This window comes from Haemaphysalis longicornis, unplaced genomic scaffold (genome assembly GCF_048455015.1).
Source record: "Haemaphysalis longicornis isolate Haplotype H1 unplaced genomic scaffold, Haemaphysalis longicornis Haplotype H1 scaffold_1, whole genome shotgun sequence".
Taxonomy (NCBI): Eukaryota; Metazoa; Arthropoda; class Arachnida; order Ixodida; family Ixodidae; genus Haemaphysalis; species Haemaphysalis longicornis.
Window position 1 is genome coordinate 213,655,371 of NW_027526203.1, and position 13,410 is coordinate 213,668,780.

Below are 13,410 nucleotides of genomic sequence, written 5' to 3' on the forward strand. Positions count from 1 at the left end.
GCGCGTTCCTTTCTCCCTGCATGCCTTAGATTTTGTTTTCGTTGTCGCCCCGTCCCTTCTAGAGTGTGTCGCAAAGGAAGTTTTAGAAGCCGCGGCGCGAAGTTTGGGAGGGCCGAAAAGAAAAACAACACAAAAAAGAAAACGCACGTCCTTGGCCAACGTCCTACCCTCCTCTCACACGCGCACACGTGCGCGCGTTCCTTGCAGAGCGGACCCCTCCTGTTCCTCTCTCTCTCTGCGCCTGACAGCCGTGGCTGGTGCGCTAGGTTGGGGAGAGTGAACGAAAAGCGCGCTTTTGCAGAAACGAGCAGCACGGCCGCTGGATGAGAGCGCACGCGCCTTTCATCCAGCGGCCGTGCGAGCAGCTAGCCATCCTGACAATCAAACGGAATGGAGAAGGAACCATGTCATACAAAATTTTGTTGTGTGGCCGCATGTTGCGGCGAATATTTGTGGGCCAGAAAGCCCATAGCAACCGACCAGTGAAGGTAAGCGCTCGATTTTCTGAGTTCGCCTCGTTCTTTCGAATGCAGTTTACTTCGTAAAAGAGCGGGAACAAGACTGCCCTCCCGTTTCTAGCTTCTAAGCATCCTTCTTGCTTTTGCGAATGCGTACGGTTGTAAAACGTGGAACGTGTATTCAGCGCTTAAATCAGGTGGGCGCTCAGAAGTAAATCTTTTGTTATGATGCTGAAATCGAGTGTAGGTTCTGCAAGAACCTTGATACGTACGATTGGCTTTTAATTTACTTCTCGCCACAGCTGCTGTCGCGCGCGAAAAATATAACTCATAAATTTAACTTTGTTATGTTTAATTTCACGCGAGTTTCAGCGGCATGCTGTTCCAGAACACAATTAGCGTTGCAGTTAAGCCATATGTTATCATCTCGTTATGCTAACTGTCTTACGATGTAAAACAACGCCTTACGTCTTTGTAGCATTCACAAACTTTCCATGTGAAAAGCTGGTCTACGTCGGATGCTTATAATTATAAAGAAAATGGCATATACGCAAAAAAAAGCAGCTCAAGGCCAGTTTTAAGCACATTTTTCGAGAGTAAAAGGTAAAATAAGGCAACCAAGAAAATACGCTGTTGTACATAATTTTGTCTAGTTGTGTAATGTTTCCATTCTTGACAATTGCCTACTTTCTCATTTTTGTTCATTGCGGGCTTCTCTTGTTCATTGCAAATTCTCTTGCACGCTGTCTGATGACTTTTCAGTTAATTACTGAATTGATCTGTAAAGAAATTTCTGTAAGGTATTTTATATTATTAAGTATTTTTATCCTTTTCTGTTTTCCAGGGATGCTTGAGCTAAACCCACTCATGCGATGTGCGTGTCCACACAGGCATTAGAAAAAGTTAAACAAGCAAGACAAAATGGAAATTTAAAAGAAGCGGCCTGTTTTGCTGTATTCCTTCCTAAATATAAGGTTTTTCTTCAGTTTTCTGCACCCCTTCTGATTCTGTTTTGTTTTCAGAAATGCCTTAAGATTTACCAGCACCACAGAATTGACACGGGAATAAGCTAGCTCATCTGGCAGCAAACTTCATCCAAAGTGCAGGTGAGCTTTTGAGCACCCTATGTGTTACAGCAATGCCCTTTTGTTTGTTTCCCAGGAATGGCTGTCAAATCCCAATTGAACTGCCCGTACAAGAAAATCAATGAGGCCATATTGTATACCAAAAGTCCTGGTGTTCTGAGAGGTGAGACATTGTCTATGCTGTAACAACCTTGCAACTTCTCCTAAACTACAGCTTTTGTTCATTTCGCAGAATTAATCGTCGCAGTAACAACCCTGTGTTACTGGGTTCATGGCCGTCAAGTATGTCATCAAATTGACTCGTCAAGGCGCAGAAGAACAAGCGAGCCCCGGAGGAGGAAAACGAAGACATCGGTTGAAACAGCGTACTTGCGAAATTCAAGGCTTTAACGAATGCGTATTCGGCTCGATTGTTAATGGTAAAATAAAAAGCACATGTCCGTTCATTTTAAAGAGTCTCAGTGTTGTTATTTACGCTAGCTGCATGTTCCTTGCTTTAAAATTCTGCCATTTCTTAGTTTGTTATTTTGCCGGACTGCCTTAATTGTGTGTGTTAGTCAGTTTAGGGATCAAATGTATGAATATACAGGTCTAAAATGCCGGATTATACTTTTCAGGAGTTTATGCGGACGAGGTTTGAACTGCTCGCTTATCATGCAGTCAACAATCGTCTCTCTAGGAAAAAGTTAACTTCTATTATTTTCATCTAGTTATTGTTGCATGTATATTAGATACATGTAACTGTAAGTTACCTGTACATTGCTGAAATATTGTTGCTTCGTAAGAGAAACATTGCTTGAACGTCATATCAACAGTGCGCGGATGCGGCCCTCGTGGTGAAAAAACGTATCTGTAAAGTCGCGGTAACGTTGTAGGAAGCATCGCTTCAACATTAAAGCGACGTTTTCTAAATGTTACCCGCACGTTCTAAAAATATAGCTGGAAAGTTACCACAAAATTGTAGCAATGTTATTGCAACTTCATAAAAACATTGCTTCAACGTTGAAGCAACGTTCTTTGTATGCTAACTGCATGTTAAAAGTGTATATCTAAAGTTGCTGCGAGATTGTAGCAATGTTATCACAACGTCTCAATGGTGCAGGGACATGCTTAAATGTGGTATGAACGTTGCGAAAATGTAGGTTGAAAGTTGCTAAAACGTCATAAGAAAACGTCTCATAAACGTTGTTCAAATGTGTCCCGCACGTGGCTGGAAGGTTGCTTCAAGAGTGGAGCAACGTTGGCGAACGTCAGAAACAACGTTATCCAAACATTAGAACAACACCCTTCAAACGTTGCCCCCGTGTTGGAGCAATTCTAATATCATGTTGACGCAATGTTTCTGGGAAACATTGCACTAACGTTAAAAAAAGCGGACATTAGCCACGTTTTGGCAACGTTAAGGGAAATGTTTGGGCAACATTCTGTGCTACCAGGGAAAGCTCCACCAGAAGTCCTGCAGTGTCACTATCCAGTGCATTCCGCTCCCCCCCCCCCCTTCCTCACTGAAAAGAACAATTTCGACATCACTTCCTTTTCACGAAGTGTCTCTCCTAAAACGGACCTGCAGCAACACCTGATTTCTCTTTTGCTAACCCGCTGCTATCACACCAACTCTTCTCTCACACTTTTCGTCTCTCTCACCAATGCTCTATCACTGAGGCAGTATCCCTTACTTAAGGAATCCCAAAAATGACCATTGTTTTCTAGGCTGAGGCTGCCAAAATTTAGTTGTATGTAATGTATATGTGTGTGTGTTTCGTATGTACAGACCGTAAATACGTCAAAACTTTCATGCAACAGCTGCACGAACCCTAACGAGGATTTGAATATTCAGACAGTTTTGATCAGTAGACTGATCTTCATCAAGGCAACGTTAGACTAGAATAAGGCCAAACATGGCAAAAGCTAGTTCTGAAATGTTTTTTCCCTCTATTTTTGTGAGCAGTGTAACCAACATGAATGAAAACATACAAACCAGCTATTCTCCGCAGCACAAAGGCAGACAAGACAGGGAGAGGGTGAAATGGGTCACAGAACAAAAGGAGAACTGGCCAGCCTAAAGAGCTGAAATTTACAAACGGAGCAGTTAAAGAACGGAAACTTGAAGAGCAGAGTGCAGCGCTGCCTTCTCGGAGGGCTCGAATTGGTGCAAGGCGCCAATATGGCCTGCTGTGAAAACAAAATCTAAGTAAAATTATCTGGCTACATAAAAGTTATTCCAGGTGGAGCTCGCTGTGTGCCATGTGGCTCCTGTCTTCACTTGCAACAACTTTTGCCATCCATAATACAGTCGAATCCCGCTACAACGAAACTGATGGGACGTGGAAAAAAATTTCGTTGACGCGGAAATTCGTTGAGGCGAAATCTGCCCCAACACAGCACGGAAGGGCAAGAAAAACAGCACCGGATATTTCCGCATCATTGGCAGCATAATACAATGTTTAAAAAAGTAGTGACGCGCAGTAACGTCGTGTTTATTCAGATAACAAACATACCAATGGTTATCTGTTAACCAGCACGCAAAGAGAACGATGCTGAGGAGGAGGGGAGATGTGAAGAAATGTAGGTGCAAATCGTATAGCTCTACAACAAGGCGCTTCCACCGAGCTGATTACTTGCAGATAGCTGCTAGGCGGTTGGAAGCCCCCCTCTCGCTTGTGGAAGGAACGGCGCCGTTATCGTATCTTCTGACTAGGAACGGCACCAACTGACCTTGGCACGCAAGCCGCGTGCGGTTTCATTTAAAGCGACCGCATGCTCGTGACTAAGGTAGGATGACGCGGGTTCAATACTAAGCACGAAAACATTATTTATGCTTTTGACTTTGAAGAATCGTTGAAGGAAAACTGCAAGGACATAAATGACGGCACTGCGCCAGCAGCAGAGCACGTTCGCGCGATTTCACAGATTGGCTAAAGCTCCGGCCGTGGCGAACCGAGCTTGCGCCTCATGTAAAGATGGCCCGCCACATCGTTATCACCATCAAACAATGGCGTCCACCTATGAGTTTGTTTTTGTTTTTTGGTGGAAGTGTGGGCCCACCGTGTTGTTTTCGGTGAAACTAAGCGTCCTAAATGTATAAAAAGTTACAGATAGCTGGCGCTATGCTTCTTTTATTGTAAAATAATTGTTCAAACCCAAACCAAATCATCGAAATTTTCGTTGAAGCGAAAGCAAGCCAGACAAATGGTTCGTTGTGGCCAGGACTTTGTTCCATTGACTTATATGGCTAGCTGATGGAGAATTGGAAATATTTCGTTGAAGCGGAAATTTCGTTGAAGCGGATATGGTCGGCATTCTCTATGCGATGAGCGAATCCTTTCAATTGTTTGACAAGACGCTGACAGATTGCCTGGAGCACAGAGACAGGGAAGCCAGCGTTCTCCAGCTGAAGTATTTGCGTCTTAAAGCTTTGTTGTGCCAAGTGATAACAAGAATTGTTGACAGCGGATTTGAGGCACGTGTGGGCTACCCCATTCTTAACTAGTTTTGAATGAAAAGAAAAGAAGTTTAAGAGCGGCTTGCTAGAACAGGGTGCATACACCAGCATGCATGATGCTCCGAAAAACGCAGCTTGAGGTCAAGAAAGTTCAGAGTGCTGTGGACGGAGACCTCACCAGTGAATTTCAAACCTCCGCCATTCACCTTGAAGACACCAAGAACAGCACATTTTGAATGACTCAATTTGTACGCTGCAGCCCAGGACCAAAAAATCGTCCACATACCGAAAAACCTTTGTGGCAATGTCCTGCAGTCCAAGCTGCAAATCACAGTCTACCTTGCCCAAAAAATATTGCTCAGGACTGGGGCAACCTTCGACCCAATGCACACCCGATTTCTGTACGTAGGCCTTATTTTGAAAACCTCCAACAGGACTGTTAAAGGAGTGATGAAGACAAAACTCAAGTTTGGTTCATTCAAAATATTGCCTCATTAGAATCATACTGACACCACTTTTAACGTAAACTTCGCTCAAATAAGCTGTATAATTAGAAAAAAAGGAAAGGCCATGCGACCCACTCGCTCATTTTCCGCAACAGAACCTATGATGTCATAACAGCCAGCTCTGCAATTGGCGGAGGCCGGAAAAAGCAAACGCAAATTATGCAGATCTTATAGCTTGCAGAACGGGCTGTTTGCGCTTAAATTTAGGCCACATTCTTTTTTAAAGCAGTAAGAATGGTGGGACTGACAGCGGAAGTTACGAGGGCATACGTAAACATAGCAGTATCGATGCGTAGTGCTGTTGGTAGTGTGCGAACTATGCTTGGTTTAGCTGCACAGGACTGTGGGGCTTTGGGGTAGTTTTAGACTACACTTGCCGATTGACACAAGCAACAATGTATTGTGTGACCATATTTGTCGAGCGAGCATTCTGTTTTACGAAATGTATATTTTCTCCCAGAACAAAAACAAGCCAGGTTCATATACGGTCAAAAACCAACCATAGGCAGAAAACGGCTTGCCACGGTATGGTGGCAAGACCCCGGCATTGCAGACCCCGAAAACACAAGATTTAGTGGGAAAATAAAAATTTGAACATAAATTAATTAATTTCTGAGGGAATAAAACATCGTTTGCATCCGGACAAGTACTGCGGACACTATAAAACACGAACTCTTTTGAATAAAACAAACTTGTATTTTGTCTCCATGGCTGCTTTAAAGAAGCTCAGGAGCTCCAAAAAGGCCGCCACAGGGATTACACAACGATTCACAAAGGCAAACTCATCATTGTCGTTAGTAATGCAATCTATAGTATGTTGCATCAGCACGTCATGATGATAGTGAGTGCTGGTTGATAGTAAGCACTGGTCTCATTTCCCTTTCTCGTCCCTGTGTCAGTATACGCTTAAGTTTCACTCATGGATGTTCACCAACTAGCTCGTCCCTCTATTTTGATTCACTGTGAGTTTATCATCACTTATCTGTCTAAACTTTCACTTTTTTTTATTTGTGAATACCCTCAGTGTTATGCATTGAAGAGGGGCGTGGGGTAGGAAGTACACCAGCAACAAAAAGTAGCAGCGTAAACACAAGATATTCAGCAATATACATTCTACAGTGGTTCATACATGTGCATGCCTCATTCAATAGACCCTTTGCAAAATGGCCCGAGCGCTGGCGGAGGAGCAGTAAGCCATTCCGGCAACACTGTGCACCACCATCATAAAGGAAGCGAAACAGCGAAAATGCAGCAAACGCAGAGGAGCTAACGTCCGCCGCGGCATAATTAATGGCATGCGCTTCCCGCAAAGGTGTTTTTCCCATAACTGGGTGGGAAAATACTCCTGCTGCTCCTTCTTTGTTTAAAGAGCAGCATATTCTGGCCTTTTATTCGACGAGGTAGTCGACTGACAGACCCTACAATTTCAGCGTGGAATACCGTCGTCTGGGATAATTAACCGCAGCAAACGAAAGCAGGATCCAATCCAATCTAATATTGGGGGGTCGACTTAGAATCGAAATTGAACTTCATGCCGCTTGTAATGGCAAGGGAAATGAGAAATCAGGGGTGCTACGAGCTGGGGAAAGCGTAACACTCTCATTTCTACGGTTACGGTCGAAGTGTAGCGTTTACCATTGCATACATTATCGCGTCAATAAAGCTGATGCCGACTTTGAAAGTTGGCGTTCCTAATCTGTGTGCTTTGTCTACCGTACCTAGAGTGGCTAATCTTCCACAAGCGCGTTCGGAAGTATACTGAACGTGATATTATTGTGCCTACGTCAGCGCCGTGCATTGATTCAAGGGATTCGGTAATCCTCATTTTGTTTATTAGAGACGAACAAAACGCTTCTTGAATGCGAGTAACGTACTCACGAATCAAAGGAAATCGCGAGCGGCCGCTAGTGTCAGCCGCCATGTTGTTTGTTTTGATATCGCGTGCCAGTGCCACTGCCGTTATCTTCGATGGGTATCATCTCGCAGTGAATGTTCTCATGATTGGGAAATAGTTTCCCGCTCACCCCACAGCGCATGGTTATTCCGCGTGCTTATACAAAAGCTGTTTTTTTTTTAACATCTACTGCGCGCACCACGAGCGTACGGCTCTTGAGGGAGCATCGATCATTGATGGAAGAGCCGCCGTATGGGGGGTATTGGTAGTTGATGGAAGAGCTTCTCCTTGCGATACGATTTTCTAGGCAGCTGCGTTGTTGCACTGAATCGTCCCGTCTGCCATGAGTGCCCTGAGCCGTCACCCCCGGAAAATCTTTTTAAAAGATTTTCGGGGGGGGGTGACGCCTGGGCCCGAAGAACACTCTTGGCGCTCGTACACAGCAGCGTTCAAACAAGCTGCTTCCTGTGCTCACTTTTTTTTTTTTGCGAGATACAATTTTTTTTTTTGGGGGGGGGGGGGGTCGACCTACATTCGAGTCGACTTACAATCGTGTAAATACGGTATACAAAAAAGACGCATTGCCCTGGCGATTGCCAATTTGAAATGGGGGCGCTAAAGGTGTGCGTTGTACGTACCTTTCCCCTAGCATCACTGGACGTAAACGAACCGCTTGCAAAGAGCTACGCAGCAGTGCATGGGCATCGTGCCTTTTAATGCTACAAGAGCACTAGCGGCGTATACAAAACAACAAAAAAAATCTCTTTATGAGTCTGCAGAATCGTGAAGTGATGCGCCAAAATGCGTAGCCGCAACGGCGTTCCTGCGCGACGCTTCCTTTATCATGGCGTCGTCCCATTAACCACCAGTGGTGCTAATGTTCAGTGATGCCCGCCTTTTTGCAAAGGGTCTATACCATCAAAAGTGTTCATCCAAGGCACGCCACAAAACGCTATTGTGAACACCAGCATTATGTAACTCAAATTGAACGGTTGCAGCAATATCAGGGGGAAGGTCGTCCCAGTCTTTTGATGTTGATGGGATAAAGGATCTAGAAAAAGTTGTTGCATGGCATAAAATTTGGTCTAAGTTGTGGTAGTGGTCAAGATGTGAAGATACATATGACGGAGGGGTGATAAGATTGTCGTGAAGGTCATCATGATAAAATATTTTTTGGAAAAGGTAAAGCCGAGCAATTTTACGTCGTGTGGTGAGCAAGGGCAGTTCCAAGTTCAATTTCATCAAAGACACACTGGATGCTCGCTGAGAGTTAGGAAGGCTGCAACGCTGCGAGTTATTTTGTATGGTTTCAAGTTGATGAATAAGGATCCCATATCGATGAGGCATACTCCAGTTAGCTGCGTGCGATTGTTTTGTAAAAAAAGTAGCTTGATAGGTAAAGGAGTAGAGTGAAAGTTCTGCTTCGTGTTTATTATAAACTTCTGGCTCGCTTTGTAGCCCTGCTTGCAGGAATGAAAGCTATCCAATAGTAGCTGTCGCGCAACAAATAAAAGAGTTCTGCTCTATGAGCCTCTTGCGTTGCAGCTCCACCTAACATTTTCGAAAAGAAACAATGCCAAATTTGTTAGACACTCTCTCCAAATACGCAGTTTTACTGAGGAGCAACTCTAGACCTCGGAAAATATCCTTGTATGGAAACGAAACTGAAGCCAATTTGAAGCTCTCTCCCTGTCTGAGCTGATATCCGATGGCTTGATGTTATCTTTCAACTCTCAGCTAAACCCCGTTCTCGTGATTTTACTACTCCCATGCCTTACTTTAGTGATGACAGCTCCAGCTGAAAGTTGAAAGTGAACACCAAATTGTCGGATGTCAGTTCAGACACGGAGAGAGCTTCCAATCAGCCTTGAACAGCACCAACTGTTCACCAGCCCGTTTCGTTAGTACGAGGGTATTTATAGAGGTCTAGTGTCGCTTCTTGCGAGAACTGTTTGTTCTGACAGTTTCCAAAAGGCTTTATATTTTGTATTTCCGAAATTAATAGGCGGCACTGCAATTAAAAGGCTCATAGTGCTGAACTCTTTTCGTCGGGTGACAGTGGCTCAGTGAAAGCTTGCTGGTCACGGTTCTAGTGCATCGCACCTTATTCCTGCAAGCAAGGCTACCATAGCGAGTCAGAACGTAGTAATAAACTGCAAGGGAAAGTTCTGGCAGATAAGTGATGATCAGAACGTCAACAATAATCCAAAACCAAGTGTTGTTTTCAACTCCAAGTGGACTTCTTCGCATCGCTTGCTTGCCCTGAATCTTGTGCTTGCTGTAGTGATTGACAAAATGTGTTTACATCATGTGGGGACTAAATTGGGCCTCTAATTATGTCAAACCACAATATTTGTTTCAGAGAACCATCCAAAATTGCGTATCTTGTAATGAAGGTTCGGCTTCACCACAAGGCTGGGCACCATGCTGCTAACATTTTTTTCTATATCTGACAAATTAATTTGGGGAACTCAAGTTCTCCCTAAGACAGGTTATTGAAATGTGTACCTACAAATTGTGTATTCTAAAATTTTTTCTCTACTAATGGTTTGTTAACCCTTTTTCATTTTCTTTGATGTCTTGAGAAAAAATGTGAATTTGATCATTTTTTCCCGCAAACATTATTTATGAAAACATTATAAAACTGGTGTTGTCGGAAAGGACGTTGAATCATCTGCATTTTGTGCCACTGCACTATGTGCCTAACCAGAACGTTTAGCACAAAATGTTTTTCTTACCCCCCAAAAACCAGTCCCAGGTTTGTTTTCTGAGGTAACAAAAATGTTGAGGTCCTTGTGTCAGCTTTACCGCATCATTCTAAATTTGTGCACAGAAGCCCCTCCACTGCATGAGAAGCTTGAGAACAAGTTTAGTATGAAACAAAGGACATCAAAAGTAAATAAATTGGGATAGGGACACAAATTACCGTGGCTTGTCTCTTCAAGGCTCTTGTGTCAGTTTTACCTCATCGCTTTCAATTTGTGCAGAAAAGCTCCTCCACTGCGTGAGTAACTTCAGAACATGTTTTGTACAAAATTGAAAAATGGAGATAAGGAAACTGAATACATTGGTTCAAATGGTTCACCATTTTATGTTCGAGCTGCCACTAAAACATGAACAGGGGTGATCCAGCTGCGCATATTGTGCAGATTTGATACAAATTTGTTTTCCTGCGCCAGGCTGCTCCAAAAGCTTGAAAATTGGTAAAATTGCGCCAAACTGCCCCAAAACAGTCTGAGAGCCAACGATTTTAACGCTCCCAACAGTTTCAGTGGGGAAAAATGCTTACTGACCGCATAATTTTCCATTACCCCCAATGTGATGTTGTTTTTAAAAATTAATTGATTTATCATTTAATATAAAAACCCGCATAAAATGGTCCCCGAAATAGTTTTTTCGGAAGTCACAATGTCGGGTTGCACATGTTATATTCTGTACGTTTTTAAAGCTTTCCGATAGGAAATCATTGCAAAGTCCTGTATAAAAATACTAATGTTTACTGAGGCAACAAAACTTAAGTGAATGCCAAGACGGCAATTTTCTGAGCGCCGTATCTCCTGAACGACATTACGTATGTATACGGGGCGCCGCCATCTTGGTATGGTGAAGATCGGAAAACATGGCCAGCGGGCGAAGCAGTTGCTCGTAGTTCAGTCTAGTTCACTCTAGTTCAGGCAGACCGCTCTTCGCAGATTTCTACCGTGCTTTTGGTTACGGGGGTGACTAGGTTTACATTTAGTTGTTTGATCTGTTACGGAAAGTTGAGCCACTCAAAAGGTGGAGTTCATAAAAAACAACGCGGCGCCCGCGAATTCGCCACGTTTCGTGTGAGGCACGGTGCGCGCTTGAAGTAAAATTTCAGACTCATTGCGTTGTAATAAAACGGGGAGTTATTGCTGCTTTTGACAGCGAGCTTGCGAGCTGCGGGAATGGGACCGTCGACACTTCAAAAGGGGCGGCGCAGGCTACATCGCCGCAAAATGTTCAAGCAGTGTCCGATAGCGGGACGGGTTATTATTGCACGCTAGTAATAACGGTTCATCTATCTGAAGTTAAATTTAATGCCAAAAGGGAGATAGCTAAATATATCAACGTTGCTCAAATTACGATCGATCGTAGTGAACGTGTACCTTAGTGTTTGAAATGGAAAAGCTGGTGGGGTGCGACGACTGTCACCTCGCTTTGCGCTACTTTTGCCGTGGCTCTACACCTGTGCTTAAAGCCGAGTCTGGGATTACAAAAATAATAATTTCGGCATTCCCATGATAATAAAAATGCCTTACGATTGCTTAGTTTTTCAATTCGATATTTTCAACGGGACTCCATGCTGTCTATACATAGAGCATAAGAATTAAAGAAATGGTTTGTAAAAAGGTAGTGCATTTGGTACCTCGGGATACTCTGGTAGAAGAACTTTATTAAGATGCTTTTGCAGTGTTACGCACGTTAAAAACTGATTAAAAAGTGCTCTTTGCCCCTAGAGTTTTTTTTAGCACCTAAGGAGACATAATAAATGTGATTAACTGTTCCAAACCAAGGTTCTTCTGCTCCAAAATCGAGATTTCGCTGCTCCAAAAACTGCTCCCAAACTTGATTCAGCTGTCTCACCCCCGGGGTGAGACAACTGCGCATATTGCGCAGTTTTGATACAAATTCGTTTTTCTGCGCCAGGCTGCTCCAAAAGCTCGAAAATGGCAAGAATTGCGCCAAACTGCTACGAAAGAGTATGAGAGCCAAGGAGTTTAACGCTCCCGTCAATTTCAGTGGGGGAAAATGCTTACTGATGGCATAATTTTCCAGCACCTTGGAGGTGATGCTGTTTGTAAAGGTTTAATTGATTGATCATTCAATAAAAAACCCGCATAAAATTGTCCACGGGATAGTTTTTTCAAAAGTCACAATGTCGCGTTGCACATCTTATATTGTGTGAGTTTTTAAAGTTTTCCCATATAAAGTTTTCACAAACTACTTGTGCAAGTTGATTTTAAAACGGCAATTTTGGGAGTGCCGCATCTCCAGAACGACAATACTGGGCGCCGCCATCTTGGTGCGGTGAAGATGGGAAAACATGGCCGCTGGGCGAAGCAGTTTCAAGTGGTTCAGGCAGAGTGCTCTTCGCCGATTTCTACCGTGGTTTTGGTTATGGGGGTGGCCGGGTTTACGTTTGACCTGTTGCAGGAAGTTACGCGACTCGAAAGACGGGGGTTCATCAAAGACAATGGGGTACCCGCGATATTGCCGTGTTTCGGCCTTGAGTGTGAGGCGCGGTGCTTGCTTGAAGTGAAATTTGGGACTCATGGCGGTGTTATAAAACGCCCAGTTATTGTTGCTATTGACAGTAAGCTTGCGAGTGGCGGGAGTGGGAGGATGGACACTGCAGAAGTGGCGGCGCAAGTTGCATCATCGCCAAATGTTCAAGCAGTGTCCGATAGCGGGACGGGCTATTATCGCATGCTAGGAATAATGGTTCATCTATCTGAATTGAAATTTAATCCCAAAAGGGAGGTGACTAAACATACCTATACTCTAATTACGATCGTAGTGAACGCCCACCTTGGGGCTTGAAATGGGAGGGCTGGTGGGGTGCGACGACTGTCACCTCGCTTTGCGCAACTTTTGCCGTGGCTCTCAGTTGTGCGTAACGCCGAGTCTGGGATTACAAAAATAACATCTTCAGCATTCAGGGGATAATAAAAATTCCTTAAAATTGCTTAGTTTTCCAATTCGATATTTTCAACGGAACTCCGCGTTATCTATGTATAGAGCTCAAGAATGTAAAAATGGTTTGAAAAAGGTAGTGTAGTTCGTTCCTTGTGATACTCAGGTAAAAAAAACTTTATTTAAAGCCTGTTTCAGTGTTATGTACGTTCAAAACGGATTAAAAAGCGCACATCCCCTCCGCGCACCCCCCCCCCCCCCCCGCCCGAGTGGCAAAAAATTTGATTTGTTAGGCTCCTAAGGTGACATAATAACTGTCGTTTTTCTGCTCCGAATCAAGGTTGTTCTGCTCCAAAATCGAAATTTC

The 13,410-nt window shown here is 43.8% G+C and overlaps 1 long non-coding RNA gene across 1 annotated transcript; it reads left to right on the forward strand.

Annotated features, from left to right (window-relative positions):
• Positions 1-306: 306 nt before the first annotated feature.
• Positions 307-1,970, forward strand: LOC144168278 (uncharacterized). Its single transcript, XR_013322170.1, has 3 exons — positions 307-488; positions 1,620-1,706; positions 1,776-1,970. It is a non-coding gene; the product is annotated as an uncharacterized LOC144168278 (long non-coding RNA).
• The last annotated feature ends 11,440 nt before the right edge of the window (positions 1,971-13,410 follow it).